Here is a 12,427-nt window from a genome sequence, read left to right on the forward strand (position 1 = left end):
CGTCATCAGTGATGTAAGCGGCAGGCTGGACAGCCCAGCTTGATACACACACACACACACACACACACATTTATAGAAGATTTGATTCATTAGTTTTGCAACTACTTGTCTCACTAATTTCAAGTAGCTGCAAAATCAGTGAATCAAATCTATCAATTAAAAAAAATCCCATGTGCCCATAGATCACCCCACAAGCACAAAGGCAGTGCTGAGAAGAAGGCGGAAATGGTGGGTCTACCAAAAACTGAGGAGGGATGGTAAACACCCCTCTGCCCCTCCAGAATGATGTGATTCTGATCCGTCATTCCCACTTGTTGCACAAGCTTCGGAATTGATTCTTTTCAAAAGAACCACCAAAGAACTAGTGTCAGGAAAAAGCATGGTTTTGTTTTTTGCGTTTGCCTTGCTTCATCACGATTGAAATTGATCACAGTAGGATCGGAACTGGTTTCAAATGGGAGCAATGGTCATATAACCTGATCAGCAATTCGTTTTAAATCATAGTGGGAACGTGGCCTGTGATGCTATGATTCTACCTCTTTAAATTATATGGCCCTTTGAATGTACATGATGAATCATTGCATTGCAATCAGAATCATGCAAAGATGCTGATCACCCAACTGCAGCAGATTCCTGAATCTGAAAGCTATGTTCAGCGACATTATAGAGCTTTCAACACCTTTAGATCAGTGGATGCCTTTCAGTCACTTGTGAGCCAGGATTACGTGTTTCAGTCACCGCTAGGGGGAGATATGATAGCAGTCAAAAGAATGCCAACATTGTCTGCAACCATTTCTGAAAGGCCCTGGATGGCATCAGCAATTGCGGAGTCACTGTTGAGCAATTTCACTGACAAGATCAGAATTACAGGCTCCCTCACACAATAAACTCAGGAGGTTGTGTTCTTACCTGTCATGCATCCTTCCAAAAGTTAGACTGCGGATTCGACACACTCCCTAAGAACCTTGGATTGTATGGATGTGTACATTAGTAGAAATATAGCAAAATTTAAAATCTCAGGGCAGCCCTGTGACATTCCAGGATATTAAGGATGTCAAAAGCATATTGCTATAAGTAAACTGTAGAATAACTTGCCTGGAGAAAGAATGTTAGCATTTACAGTGCATGCCATAGGTAAGATGTTCTGCCCTGGCTGTTGTCTTTTGTTGCAGAGCAGAGAGCTAGACGAAACATGCTGTTGGTAAATTGGCAGCTCTCTTTTGTCCCCAAATATTATGCAAGAGTTCAGTCAATTAAAGTTGCAATTATTTATTTACTTACCAGGGGAGAGAAACTAATTGGTTTTAAACAGGACTTATTTCTGAGTAGATGTGTATGGGGTTGCCTTGTAAAAGAGCAGTTGAGCTCTGGACTGTTGAAGACAGAGTGGAAACTGGAGAAGGAATTAGCCTGAGTCTCTATGTTAGTAAGTGTTAATACTGGAGACATATATAGGTAGCTCTCACAGCCATACATGGTAATAGGAAATACAATGGCTTGTACAATTCTAACTTTCATGCTCATAGAGTTGTATATCTTTACTCTTTAGGATCTTTCCCAGTTCTTTCATAGCTGCCCTTCCCATTCCTAGCCTTCTTCTCAATTAGAAAATCTTCTGATTAGAAGCATGTAGGTGAGATTAAATATTTCTTATCCTGTCTTCTAAAGGAGGTGAGCCACTGAGGTTGTTACTTAGTGACATCAACAGGGACACTTCCTAGGTTTCAGGCTTTGGCTTTGAAGACTCAGGGCCCGGAATAATTCTGAACTGGAAACCCTAGTCCAGACAGTTCTTCTACATGGGACAGGATACCTTCTGAGTCTACCCTTCAGCCAGCAACATTTCTTAGGGAGGCACATGGACACCCTATGGAGGCCTGCTTTGAACTCTCAGCTGCCATCATGGGAGACGTTCATTTTTGCAGGATGGCACAAATTGCTCACAAATATTTCATCCTGGCCAAAGCCGCTTCTTTTTGACACGTGGATCGCGTGCGGTCGGCAGAGCAGCAAGCGCTGATCTCTTGTGACAGCTGTTCCTGAGGCAGGCGGTGTGGTAGGGATCGTCATCAAGCGAGGGATGGGAGGAGAAGAAAAAGGAGGGCGATATTTAAAAAGCTGCGTGACCCAGTCGCCTGGCAGTACTGCTGGGATGTGGTGCACGAGGCTTGGGACCCAGAAACTGGTGAGTGGCAGGTATGCCCCGCTCCATTCCCATAGCATCCATGGAAGAACCAAACCAGGAGAGTTAGGGCTGAAAAATGTTGGAAGTGGTTGTTGAGAGCAGTAAGGAGGGGGAAGGAGCTTCCACCAGAGAGAGCGACGTGCTCCCTTCCACGCACCACAGTTGTCTAACAAGGTTCCCCTGTAGTTGATGACCAATGAGACTGAAACACTAATGGCATTCATCTCTGTTCAAAATAATAACCCGTGCAATCGGCACACAGCATTGGGGCGCATTCCACAAAAGATAGTGCTGTGATCCCCAAAGACTGGGTGCACTCCACAGGCAAGATCCACAGACAGTTCTACTGTCAAATACCAGAGAGTGCTTCTGCTCCATCCTTTCTTTTCTGCTGCTATGTTTTAACCAGTTATATCTCCTTCCTGTAACAGCCTTAACCGGATAAAGTTATAAAGCGGTTGGGAGGAAAGGTATTGACAACGTAACTGGCTTCTTCCTCTCCTCTGTGCTATGATCTTCCGCCTCAGGCGTTTGACGCCAGGTTACTTCCGCCTGCTACAGGTAAGCTGAAGACTTCCTATTCTCTTGGGCAACTGAGCCTCTCAGACAATGACATCCATACCATTGTTTTAGTGGGCTATTTATTAATTAATCTGTTATTTTGCAAATCCAAAGTAGTAGATTTAGTTTGTGGTTCACATTTCAGAAGGGACGTTAGAAAACTGGAAAAGAAGAAGAAAGCTAACATCCAACTTCTTTCTCTTCCTCCTCCTCATTTCTTATGTAGCCCACATTATGTAATATTTTAGCAGAAAAAAACCAATGCAGTTGGGGTATGAATCTCTCAGTCTTTATTTCATTGTTTTTATGAACCCACCTGCCTTCTTAATTCTCAGTGCCTCAAAACCTATGCAATAATAACTAGTATTCCTAAGAAATCTGCTCTCCCAGGCTATTTTAGAAACAGATTTCTCAGGTTCAATAAAAACTCTTAGGATAAAAGCTGAGTCAGTGACTTGCATTTCAAGCCTGATCTGTCAATTGAATATGCATGATGAGGCATGCAAAGAACATGGACAAGATGTCTTTTCATTGCCTAAAATGTAGATGGTGTGCAGTTTGCCATACTTACTCAGAAATAAGATCTACAAAAGTTGAGGGGGGCATATTTTCAAGTAAACATGCATAGGATTGCATTTGAAGAGCCCAGTCCCATTTGTGTACCTACAGATAGTAATCCCATTGATCTGCAATGGGGCTTGGGAGCCAAAATAGGTTATACTGGTAGACATACAGTGGTATAGTACCAAGTTTAGTATTGCAGCTGCTAACTGTGATAACCCTCATAGCCTAGCCCCTCAGAGAGAGTCCAAAAATGCAGACAACAATCAGTTTATGGCATTTTCAGCTCCACTGGGAGCACATCTTTTGTTAGCGTCATGGGTCTTGACTGCCCATTCAGGACCAAGCCATCCCAAAATACCTTGCTTGTTCACAATACATTTGTATTTGAGAAAAATGTTCCCTCTCTGCCACAACTGCTGTAATGACTGTAGCTAAGGACTTTATCACACCAGCCTGCTGTCCCACCACAGTTCTGCTAGTTTAAGAATGGAAATATACTGATTAGGCATCATTTCTTATTACACTTTTCCCCATGTGATCTGTTTTTTGCACTGTCAAATGCCACCTTCTGGGAGGAAGGGTGGAAATAAGTGATTGTGGTTGCCAACCACTTCCCGAAGTGAGCTGCTGTGTGAATGTGCACACAGTCGCGTTTTGGGAAAGTGTTGCACTGGGTGACACCACCAAGGGGGTGAATACCCAGTGGGGCAGTTGCTCCCATCCATCCCAAGACTGCCCTCCAGCTGCTCCCCTCCTCCAGCCAGGGCATCTCTGCTGTCTATTTGCTGCAGCTATTAGTGCGGATGGGCTATTGCTCTTGCCTGGCTATTCCTTCTGGAAGCACTGATGGCCAAGCGGGAAAGGGAGGTGACTTTCTTGCTTGCTTGACCAGCAGCCCTGCCAGACCTGGAAGGGGCAACCAGGCAACAGCAAAACCCAACCCTTACCAGCAGCTGAGGATGGGAAGGGGCTGCATTCTGGGTCTTTCAGCCTTTCAGAGAAGGCTGCTTTTCAGGTCTGGCAGGGCTGCTGCCCAAGTGGGAAAAGAGAGGTGACTCCCTTGTACTCCCATTGTGTTTAATGGGACTTGAGCATGCACGGATTTTGTTACACACGGGAGGCAGATCCTGGAACCAACCTCCAGTGGATACCAAGGGCCCACTGTATATCCATCATAGCCTTTCCCAGTTGGGTGACCTCCAAATAGCAATGGCAAGTACATTTCTATACCGCTTATCCGTGCACTTAAGCACTTCTTAAGCAGTTTATAATATGTAAGCTAATTGCCCCCATACATAGCAATGTGTAAAGCTAAAAGCTGAGTACTCATTTTAGCAACCTTTCTAGCAAACTACAATATCCATCAACCAGAATGATGGGATTGCCAGATGGGAGTTAGACCAACATGTGTAAAAGGTCCCTAGTTGGGGAAGACAACCGTTGTAAGTTCTTCTGCACTTTGTATAAAGTACATTGAAATATTGTAATAAGTAATGCAGTTTTGTTGAAATAACCCTAAAATTACAACCTGTAACCCTCTGTGGTTTTATAGAGTCCCACCTCTGTAAACATCTGTGACATCCAAAATATCATCTGCTTAGAAGAGAATGATATGATAACTGTAGGTTTTGATAATTAGTAGGTTCAAAACAGTAGAAGTGTACCCCATAATATTCTTTAATTGGAGATGTTAGATCTTCTATATATGGACTTATAACCACCAAAAGAAAGAAAGCTAGAAATCATTGTTTTTTGTCTTTTCTGTTTCTGGCTGTGCTTTGTTCCTTTTATTGTTTTTCATGTATGCTTAGATTCTTATAGTCTTTTAATGTAGTTGGAAACTTTCAATAAAAATATTTAAAAGCAAAACCAAAATGTCATTTTACTTAATAAGTAAAATGATGTTCCTTCCACCTCAAATCTGCTCCCAATTTTTTGTGATGTGAAGGATGCCCTATACTGATCATCTCACCTGACACACACACACAGCATATTCTTTTAATTTTTTGATTGTTTAATGATATTTTATTGTAATATGGAGGGGGGAGGGAATTATGGGATGTATTTTAATTGTATGTTATATTTTATATTGTGTTTACCCGGTGTTGTAAGCCGCCTTGATCCTACGCTAGAGGCAGCATATAAATAAAATTGTATTTATTTATGATCCACACAGATGCAGTTGGCCAGTGGGCCTGAATCAGAACCTCAAGAGCGGCTGATGAATCACCTGGCATTGCTTTTAGCCATTATGGGATTAAGCCTATCCTTCTACAGTGCCCGGCAAATGAGTGAAGAGACTAAACCACATCCAGAAAAGTGACACTCATCTGCTGGACAGGAAGGACCCAGAATAAAGATTACAGCTAAGAAGACAGAAGCAGAGCAAAGTCAGAAACTTGGGTGTCTTATCCTGCAGTACCAGCAATATGTACACTTAGCATGCCTTGTCTGGGATGTGTGTGTTAGAGAATCATCATCACCATCCTTTCTAGTGCAATGGAAGTCTTGTTACTGGCACCCTTTGTGGTAGTACTAAACTCCATTTTCCAAGATCCTAAAAGAAAAAGAGGATACACCCAGTATTTTCCCAACTCCTCCCTGCCTGGCTGAATCTCATCTGAAGTCCTGAGCGGGTTGTAATGGAGGAAGGAAATGTGGAGTCCGCTCCATTGTTGCCTTAGTGTCCAAAGTTAAGTATTGCCTTGGCTTCTTCTGTGCCAAGCTGTCTGGGGGTGATAGCATGAGATACCGCACTGGTGTGGCACCAACCTTAGTGACGCCACAGATTTTAACTGACATGGCCAACGTCCGATGGAAACATGGGATTGTCAGATTAAGGAAAAGGCATTTAGATTTCTCAGCCAGAGTTCTAGTGCCTCCCCAAACAACAAACCCTAGGAATCTACAGGTTGGGATCATGGCAGTTAAGGTGGACTCATAATGCTGTAACTGTAATGTGAAAAGGCTCTGGGACACTCAAATGGGTGCCAGGCAAGTCTAAGGTTGGCTGCACCATTTCTACTTTTCTGGTTCATTTCAGAGGGCAACCTATGATACTTCGGATGTTGTTAGAATATACTTCTCATCTGCTCTAGCCAGCATAACCAGTGGCAAAGGATGATGGGAAGTGGTGTGTAACAACATTTGGAGGACCACAAGGTGCCCACAGGTTTTAAGTGGGCAGAACAATGAAGCGCAAGGTAGACAAGATACATACGGCAAATAAAACCTGAGTCCAATGTCACAGAGGTTTAAAATGTGGCCAGGATGAAGCCGATCGCTTCACATCATTCCCCAGAAAAGGACAGTTCCACAGAGCCATGCCCACACCAGCCAGGAGTGCTTTCCTCAATGCTCTCTGATTCATCAAGAATAGAGAGGGCTGTGAAGAAAGAGAACGAAGTGCAATTGAAAGGCTTTTCTGCAACTGAATTGTATTGCAGGGAGCTGAACCGGTCCATGTGCTGTCAGTTTCCTCCCGCTTGGTTTGGCCAGAAGGGATGCATCATTGGAAACTAGAAGGCACTGCAGAGTGCAGACTGCCTGTTACATAACCAAACATGTGGCCAGACAGCTGTGACCTAAATCATGCCTTTAAACTAGTGATTAGGAGAAGGGGATTATTTTATTTTTTTAAAAGAAGCGTCTAGACTTCTATTTGACAAATATGCCAGGGAAAGAGGGCGAGGGCAAGGGCAAGACAGGGGGATGTTCCTCCACTTACAAAGAGCACAGCTTGGAAGCATTACTTTTTGCCCATGTACCACCTGCCCACATACCTATCTGGATTATACATAACGCTAGGTCTCAAGGAATGTATTAGTGGCTACCGTTCATCCCGCTCACCCCAGCAGAGGTGAGATGAAAACTGTTGCATTTACAATAAATGTATTTTGTAGTATTTTGTCTGTGTCTCCATCACTTTCCAGGGATGGCTGTTTCCTACAAGACAAAACCTGCAATCTTTCATGGCTTCTCTCAAAGCCCTTGCTTCCCAAACATTTTGATTTTTTTCTTCAAAGCCCCTGCATCCCAACCCTTTACCTTTTCCTACTGTATTATCTCCAAATAAGCTTAAAACACTCAACTACTGTTCCTGGAATCCCTGCCCCACTTCTCAAAGTAGTTGAAAATCCCAGAATTAAAATCAGATGCATTTTCCAGTAACTTCTGCATCAGAATTTCAGCTGATTTTGAACTTCTGCAGCCTGTCATGTATCGACAGGGGCAAAAGCTGGTTCCTTGCCTTGTGCAACTGCTCATCCCTGCATGAAAGGGTAGCCAAATTCTGCAATTGCCCTTACAAGCAAATCTACTATAGTTACAAAATGCAGGGCCCCTATTTTACTATTCCCTGGCCACTGATTAGTATATATGTTCTGCATTTGGAAAATATTCTTCAAGTCAGTGATACAGGGGTGGTTTGGTACAAATGGTCGCTGAGTTGTGCTGGTAGTGAATTTGACTTCTGTCAATGTGAACTCACTCTCTATTTTTTAATAAAAAATATTAAGTTGTTAGCTGTTATGACTGGAAAACATATGCATGACTATGTGCGAAAGAGCTCTACAAATAAGATGTGCTCAAGACCAGGGGTTCTATATCTTGCATCTCTTCTTGCCCAGCCTCTGCCCTATTCCTCACAAAACCAGAATGAGGGAAGAATCTGGATCCTGGTGCTGCGAAGTTAAAATATTTTGCACAGTGAAATATACATCAAGAACTACTTTTAAAGATCTGCCTTTTCTGCAGAATCAAAATAAGGCAAACTCCAAATACACACAACAAATTACGATGCCTTGAATGTCATATATATATAGTGGTAGCATTCCTAGGGTTCAAAAGTTTTGTAATAATTTTGCAATTGCTACACAAAGCAGCATAAATACAGCTGGTTTGTATCCTACTGGGGTTATTTTTTTGACCATTTGGAAATACAGTTTATGCACCCAAAGGAAAGGAGCAGGCAAAATGACCAAGGGACGGTGCACGTAAGACTTGTAGGCATGAACAATTTTCAGTCTCTCTGGCTACATTCACCCTGCAGAAATAGTTCTCCTATAAGGAACCAAAATTCCACATGTGGGGCCTGCTAGATACTAGAAACTCTATGTGCAGCTGTCTCTATAACCATGAGGTCTAGAAGGTTAAAAAATTAAAAAACCCAAATTCTCAAGAATTGAGAGAGACATCACAGATTCAAGAATTAGAGATCTAATCAAAAGCTAACATCTCTGCATGGTTCTTTGTTCCTCTGAAACAGCAAAGCGAGAGAGAGCAGCTACGGTTAAAAGCACCCAGCTCTCTTCTTCCAAAGCCCTTTGTAAAGAGGCTTAAACTGTGCTGATTCACAGCAAAGGATGTGCTTGCTTCAGCATCTGTCAATAGATAAATACTTTACAGGGGTATGCTCAACAGACAGGGAGGGAAACCTATAGTTATAAATGTTTCATTCTGTATCTTTAAAGTACCATGTACATGGATGGTGCTATATAAATAAACGACGATGACAATAAAATATTAATAATAATACCACCACCATCCTCTTTGGCCTCCCAGGATTTTTTTTTTTTTTTTTTTTTTGGCAACATTACAATTTGGAGCATTTTTAAAGAAATTGTTAGTAGGTGTAGAATCATAGAATCATAGAGTTGGAAGAGACCACTAGGGCCATCCAGTCCAACCCCATTCTGCCATGCAGGAAATCCAAATCAAAGCATCCCTGACAGATGGCCATCCAGCCTCTGTTTAAAGACCTCCAAGGAAGGAGATTCCACTACACTTCGAGGGAGTGTGTTCCACTGTCGGACAGCCCTTACTGTCAAAAAGTTCTTCCTAATGCTGAGGGAGAATCTCTTTTCCTGGAGCTTGCATCCGTTGTTCCAAATCCTAGTCTCTGGAGCAGCAGAAAACAAGCTTGCTCCCTCCTCAATATGACATCCTTTCAAATATTTAAACAGGGCTATCATATCACCTCTTAACCTTCTTTTCTCCAGGCTAAACATCCCCAGCTCCCTAAGTCGTTCCTCATAGGGCATGGCTTCCAGACCCTTCACCATTTTAGTCGCTCTCCTTTGGACATGCTCGTTTCTCCACATCCTTTTTGAATTGTGGCGCCCAGAACTGGACACAATATTCCAGGTGGGGCCAGACCAAAGCAGAATACAGTGGCACTATTACTTCCCTTGATCTAGACACTATACTTTTATTGATGCAGCCTAAAATTGCATTGGCCTTTTTAGCTGCCACATCACACTGTTGACTCATGTTTAACTTGTGGTCTACTTGGACTTCCAGATCCCAATTGGGAACTTCTCAGCTATGTGCATTTCTGACACTGTGTTGAAAGTTGTTGGGTTTTCTTTAAACAATGCAGAGCAGCAAACGCATTTGCACATATTGCTCTCCTAGCAATTTTGATTATTCTCCTAATTACCAGAAAATACCTGAATTTAAAAGAAGTATCCCAAAAACTCTTAAAACTTGGAATTAAAAAACAACAACACACATCTGATCTCTGACTGTATAAGACAGTTGGGCATTATTTTTATTTTTGGTTTGCAGTCATTTCCAGAAGACATTGGAACAGAGATGGAGATCATACAGTTTACCGATTAAATTGCATATGCCCATTTGTCCCCCCAGATGTCCAAAAGCCAGGTGTGGGTGTTCATTTGGATACACAACTATTGCTACAACTCCCATCAGCCTCACCCAGGATTTGTAGGAGCTACAGTACCAAACATCTGGAAAGTCAACCGTTCTCCAGCCCTGATTTGAAAAGGTCAGCCTAAGAACAATTTCCTCATGCTACAGATATATAAGAGAGCCAGCATTCTGGGGTTTGATTCCCCGCTTGGACATGGAAATCCATTGGTGATACTGTATTGGGAGAGTCACACTGTCTCAACCCCAGAAAACCCCATGATAGGGTCGCCATAAGTCAGAAATGACTTGACGGCACAGAACAACAAACAGGCATATAAAGAAGCATTGCATGTATTTATCTATTGCATTTATATCCCACCTTTTTCCCAAAATGGGATCCATTTGTACAAGACAGCTGTGAGTACTCAACTCATTCAAGAGGGATAAGGGTAAGATATTTCCATAAGATCTAGAAAACATATCTGAAGTACACACCAGAGATGGGCATACTTCAATATGATTTTAAACTAGAACATCAAGGTCCACCAACCCATGCCAGATATAGATTGGGAGGAGTATGAGTTCTAGCTTAATGTTGGTTAAAGGAAATGAGCCAGCTATATTCTGCAACCTATGAGCCCTAGTTTGGGTTGATTTGTTTATACAAATCTGCATCTGTGTTACTATAGATGAGGGATTCCAATAAAACCAATGGTGAGGGATCATGGAAGCTGCGATCCAGCATCTGGAGGGCCATATGTTGCCCTTTCCTGATATAATCACTGCTTTAAAAACTGGCTTTCATAAGCTGCTTTGTACCCTTTCTAGCATCATATTCTTATCCATTAGCAGTGATTAAATATCAGTTTCCCTGCCTGGGCATAATAGAAAATTATGGTTTAGAGAAGACAGAAGTGTCAAAGCAAGACGAGTAAAGAAGAGGTGACGCAGGAGCATGTAATCTATTCTCAAGATGACAGGTCAGTTTATTACTGAAGTTGGTATGTCCGAACCAGACCAGAGTCACACTTCCACTTCTCCTGCTAACCCAAACAGCTGAATAGCTTAAAGAACACTATCAAAATGACTTAGTTCATATTATTTGCACCTTAACATTTTTAAAGGAGCAGGAACTGGGGAGCATCCAATGAAGACCCCGGGGGTGGTGGTGGTGGAGATGGAGACATTGTATTCAGAGTACTATTTTTCCTACCATCTTCTTACAAGATATAAAACAACCCTTCAGGCTTTGCTCACATGTTTTCACTTGTCCAGTAAATGGTATGAGTTTGTCATCCAGAAATATCTGAACTTTGCTTCTCAGTAGGTATGTACAGGCCATAGGCAATGCACTAATGCAATTGTGATTTTATATAATATGATTTTATGTATTTCCATGTTGTCCTTTTATGATTTTGTATAGCCCTTGAAGAATGCCTCAAGAATATACACAGATTATAAGGCACTGGGGTTTTTTGCACTGCCTTTTGATCCTCTTGAGACATGGCTTCAGATTTTTTCTGTGGCCTTAGCATTTTAACAGAAAGCCAGCATGGTGTAGTGGTTTGAACACTGGGCTATGACTCTGGAGATTAAGGTTTGAATCCCTGCTCAGCCATGCAAACCTATTAGGTGACCTTGGGCAAGGCACACTCTAGTAGATTCATAGAATCGTAGAGTTGGAAGAGACAACAAGAGTCCAAAACATACTTCAAAAGTGTTCAGAAAGACAAGCTTTTTGTGAACTGAGACTGCAGTTCATTCTTCTTTTATGAGCCTGAGAGAAGGTGTGTTATCCATCACTAGTTATCAAGCATCTTCTGCTGACTGCGTGTTATTTGCTATTGTTTTGGTTTGTGTTAATTTTAGGTGTTGTGAGCTGCCTTGCTGATCTTTAGATCTAAAGATGAGATACAGGTGTTTAATAAACAAACACACAGCTATTCAGGGAGAAGCAAGGAAATGAAATCAGTTGTCCATTTATTTGCAAGATGTCTTTAAGGCAACTGAGAATGTTTTCAAATGGTTAAAAACCAAACATTTTGACATTTTGTGTTGTAAATATTAATGCTCCCTATCAATCCATCTAGCTGGGGAAACCACAGGTAAGATCCTCATGGCCAAGGACTTCTTCTCCAGTAATGAGTTGTAATGATGCAGTTTTAAGCAGTTCTGTGGGATTAACATGGAGCATTCCAATTTTACAATAAAAACTGGTTTACATTTTTTGTTGCTGTTGCATATTGATGTATGGCCAACACAGCTACCCTTGAATATGATTCCAATTTTAGAGAGTGAAAACAGCATGCCATACCTCAAGAGTGATTTCCTGTGCATAGAGAATTTATAGGCAGCGAAGGCTTATTTCATATAACAGCAACAACAAAAGCTGTTAAACAACTATATTAAATTGTTGTCTACACTGTATAACTAATAATAATCATCATTTTTATTTCCTGCCTCTCC

At 41.8% G+C, this 12,427-nt stretch overlaps 1 long non-coding RNA gene across 1 annotated transcript; it reads left to right on the forward strand.

The window, feature by feature from the left end:
• The first annotated feature begins 2,049 nt into the window (after positions 1-2,049).
• On the forward strand, positions 2,050-7,214 carry LOC121915751. The gene is made up of 3 exons (XR_006100742.1): positions 2,050-2,185; positions 2,617-2,746; positions 5,487-7,214. It is a non-coding gene; the product is annotated as an uncharacterized LOC121915751 (long non-coding RNA).
• Positions 7,215-12,427: the final 5,213 nt, after the last annotated feature.

This window comes from Sceloporus undulatus, chromosome 9 (assembly GCF_019175285.1).
Source record: "Sceloporus undulatus isolate JIND9_A2432 ecotype Alabama chromosome 9, SceUnd_v1.1, whole genome shotgun sequence".
Lineage (NCBI taxonomy): Eukaryota > Metazoa > Chordata > Lepidosauria > Squamata > Phrynosomatidae > Sceloporus > Sceloporus undulatus.